Source organism: Alosa alosa, chromosome 15, assembly GCF_017589495.1.
Source record: "Alosa alosa isolate M-15738 ecotype Scorff River chromosome 15, AALO_Geno_1.1, whole genome shotgun sequence".
NCBI lineage: Eukaryota > Metazoa > Chordata > Actinopteri > Clupeiformes > Clupeidae > Alosa > Alosa alosa.
The window spans coordinates 27,848,115-27,852,266 of NC_063203.1; the positions used below are offsets into that span (position 1 = coordinate 27,848,115).

Genomic DNA, 4,152 nt, shown 5'->3' on the forward strand with positions numbered 1-4,152 from the left:
GTCAGCGTGAGAAGACGTGCTGAAGGTGGGCTGAGCTCAACGTTGCACTCCGCCCCACATTGATCTGCAAGCTGCCGCCAGGGGTACTTGAAGCCAGGGGCTTCTCCAAAACGTGACGCCGATGTCACAACACTGCTTGCCACCGGGAGGCGCTGGCTCTCGATATGAATGATGACTTCCGTTCGTCAGGAGTTCACGTTCACGTTTAGATTAAACATAGCTCGGTTTCGGTTTGCGAGCTGAACTTGTTGCTCCTTTAGCTTTTTTAGCTCAGCAAGTTGCCTACTCTTCATCTGAAATATTTTGAAAAGTTTGCCTTTTGTCCTTGGTAAGTAATTCATTCAACATTTCTTTGAAAACATTTTTGTCTTGAGTAAGTTAACAGTGTTACCAAAACAGCTTTAACACAAATCGTTTTTAACGAAGACTTTGGCTTCTCTAATTCCAAATGTGATGTTAGATTTGTAATTGAAGTTTCATTAGCCTGGGAATACCCATACAAAAATGTGCTCTGCAATTGAGATACTGATGTGTTTGCTGTCAGCTAGGTGGTTTCATTGCTGCCCTAATGAATCTGAATCTGACCATGGCTCATCGAAATATTTTAAGATAACGTTAAGATGTGTTTCAGAGATAAGATGAATATGCAACATGTTTCAAGATTCTCAAAGGGCCTAAAGGGGAAAAGCTTTGTTTTTTGCATAGAAGGATTTACAAAATAGACAGCCCTTTTTCAAAAGATGCAATGGGCCTAGTGGTTATGTGAACCTAAGCTATGACCCCTACAATTGGAGGAAATATTTCCAGTTTTTATTCAGGAAATGTAGTAGTTTGGACACAAAAAACGGCATTGTATGGCATAGCACAGCATACTGTACTTTACTGCAGAAATGCAGCATTTTGGACATGCAATTACTACTGTAGTATAACTACAGTACAACTGCAGTTATTTTTTGTAAATCAGTGGTGTAAGTCCCAGAGGTGAGACATTTTAAAATGGGTGGTCTTTTGTGAAGTAGTGTAGGCTACATTAATATATCAAGCAACTATAAATATTCATACACTCATAGGCCCTAGATATCTACCACACAGAAGAAATTGCACTGTCACACAATTAGTCTTTTAATTTGTGTGTGTGAGTGTGTGTGTGGGGGAGATGGGAGAGCTTGATGTTACGCCCTAAACACACTCATGACTGATTAAGAGTGATAAGAACAACCCTTTTGAACAATGCTCCTGCTGTTTTTATTACACCGTCAAGATAGTGAGTTTGGACTGACTCCTCCCTAAACATATTTAAACTATCTTGTTTCAGAGTGTGTGTTTCAGATCACTAATAGAGCCCTAAGACTGGGTTTTGGCTACATATTGAGGTATGCCATTTAATCAGTGCTATGTTTGGTATGGAAACCTGTGAGAAAGTTATCAAATAAACCATTTGTTGGTAAGAAGATGGTTAGTTGATTAAAGACTCATTTGTGACCCTGCAAGGAGAAATCAGTCGCTTTGGTAAAATGTACGTTATTGTGCTCACATGAACGGCCATAAACTGCAAGGCCATAAACTGCAAGGCGAAACCAGTCGTTGGGTCACATTTTGCCAAGAAATGGTAGAATGGATATGGACATGTAGTTGTAGTTTCAAACATATTTGAAAAAGTTGGTTGGCAGAAAAAAGTTGTCGAAGTAGTCCAATGTGAAAGAGTAGATAGAAATGTTTTTGAAGATTTTCATTGTCAAGGTAACATCTGACCATGTTGAGTTTGCAATCTGGTCGCCACTAGCCCACCTTGACCCTTCCCCACTGGCCCACCTTGACCCCTATGTAGCCTGGTCACTGGCCCACCTCGACCCCTATGTAGCCTGGCCACTGGCCCACCTCGACCCCTATGTAGCCTGGCCACTGGCCCACCCTGACCCCTATGCAGCCTGGCCACTGGCCCACCCTGACCCCTATGCAGCCTGGCCACTGGGCCACCTTGACCCCTATGCAGCCTGGCCACTGGCCCACCTTGACCCCTATGCAGCCTGGCCACTGGGCCACCTTGACCCCTATGCAGCCTGGCCACTGGCCCAGCCTGGCCACTCAGCCCACCTTGACCCCCTAGCCCCACTGGCCCACCTTGATCCCCCTATGTAGCCTGGCCACTGGGACCCCTATGCAGCCCTCGGGCCACTGGCCCACCTATGTAGCCCGGCCACCGGGCCCACCCCTGACCCCTATGCAGCCTGGCCACTGGGCCACCCCCGGACCCCTATGCAGCCTGGCCACTGGCCCACCTTGACCCCTATGCAGCCTGGCCACTGGCCCACCTTGACCCCTATGCAGCCTGGCCACTGGGCCACCTTTGGACCCCTATGCAGCCTGGCCACTGGCCAGCCGACCCCTATGCAGCCTGGCCACTGGGCCACCTTGACCCCTATGCAGCCTGGCCACTGGCCCACCCTGACCCCTATGCAGCCTGGCCACTGGGCCACCTTGACCCCTATGCAGCCTGGCCACTGGCCCACCTTGACCCCTATGCAGCCTGGCCACTGGCCCACCTTGACCCCTATGCAGCCTGGCCACTGGGCAACTGATAAGACCCCTATGTAGCCTGGCCACTGGGCAACTGATAAGACCCCTTCCCTACGCCGTCTTTGTCATTCCCATAGCATTGCTATTGTTTGTTTGACATTTTATTGATTCAATATGAAAACAAATTGATTCAATTTAATTCACAAAAAAAGGTGCCCTTTTTGGCAATTCATTGTAAGTTCTGCAGTTGTATGTATGTACATTGGGAATTTGCACAGCATCACTGCCTCTTTCACATTTGCCCCACAGGTCTTTCACTCTGAAATCAACAATGTGGAGCAAATTGGGGAAGACCATCCTTCACGGAAGCACCATCACCCATGTGGCCAACGCCTCCGGTGCTCCCATCCGGTTGTACTACAGCACGGATAACATGAGGCTGACTGAAGCGGTGGTGACGCTTTCAAACAGGGGGGATGGCAGTGCTAAGTTGAAGTTTGAACCCGATTCCCGTGTCGGCTATGAATGGATTCCTAAAGACAATTTCGCAAAACTTGACATGGTTGGGCCAATTTACGTCAGCGTCTATGTGGAGAACGACAGCTCCAGGGATGAATATGTGAAGAAAATAGTTGAAAATAAAGAAATCCAAACCAACAGGTCCTTTATTGTGACCAGAGACTACAACTTTAAGTGGCAGAAATACGGGGCAAACATTTGGGTGGATGAGCAGGGCAACAATCACAGGCCGCGCTGAAAAGAAAAGAGTGCAGTCAGTGTTCAGCGTTCTTTTGAGCGCACACACTGAATGGACTGGTGGATGCACATGAGGTCAGAGAGTCTGGTGCTGAGTGGAGATACGGTGAACTCAGAGACTTCACAAATCATTGTAGACAATGGCGTGTCGATTTATATATTTTATAATATCTTTGTTTTTATTAAGGATTTTGAACTTAAAATCAAGTGAACAATCACCAAGTCCTCCGACTATAAACACACATTTAAAATGTATAAACTCATTTAATCTATGTAAAAACGAGTTTAAAATGTATAAACTCATAGAATCTATGTTAACCCTGTTGTGCTACAGTGCCCTCCTAATATACATACCGGTATTAAGCAAATAAAGATACTGGCAGGTGAAATACAGGATACGTGTGCTGGTAAGAAATAAAATTGTAGTGTAAATCTGATGATATAACCCAAAGAAAGCCAAAGAGTGATGCATGCTGGGAAGGAGAGAGGGAGCGCTGAACTCCAGCCAGGTAAGCCTTAGCTCCACCCTACAAAACAGAGAGAGACTGACAAACACGGAAAGGCAGGCAAACACTAGGGCTGTAACAGGTGCAGAGGCGGACAGAGTACACAGCTTCATTACTTGAGTAAAAGTACAGATACGCTTTGCTAAATTTTACTCAAGTACAAGTAAAAGTACAACAGTCAGATGTCTACTTAAGTAAAAGTACTGAAGTACTTGCTTTTAAAACGTTAATACCTTGGAGAATGTAAAAGGAATTGAAAGTAAAATCAGGTCATTTTCATCTTTTTACCATGTTGCCAGGAATGGGTAGTATTTCTAATACATGTATTTAAAATACGTATTTCAAATACAAAACACTATTTTGTAATTGAAAC

General features: G+C 45.3%; 1 long non-coding RNA gene across 1 annotated transcript; it reads left to right on the forward strand.

The window, feature by feature from the left end:
• Positions 1-218: 218 nt before the first annotated feature.
• LOC125308726 lies at positions 219-3,666 on the forward strand. Its single transcript, XR_007195948.1, has 2 exons — positions 219-328; positions 2,827-3,666. It is a non-coding gene; the product is annotated as an uncharacterized LOC125308726 (long non-coding RNA).
• Positions 3,667-4,152: the final 486 nt, after the last annotated feature.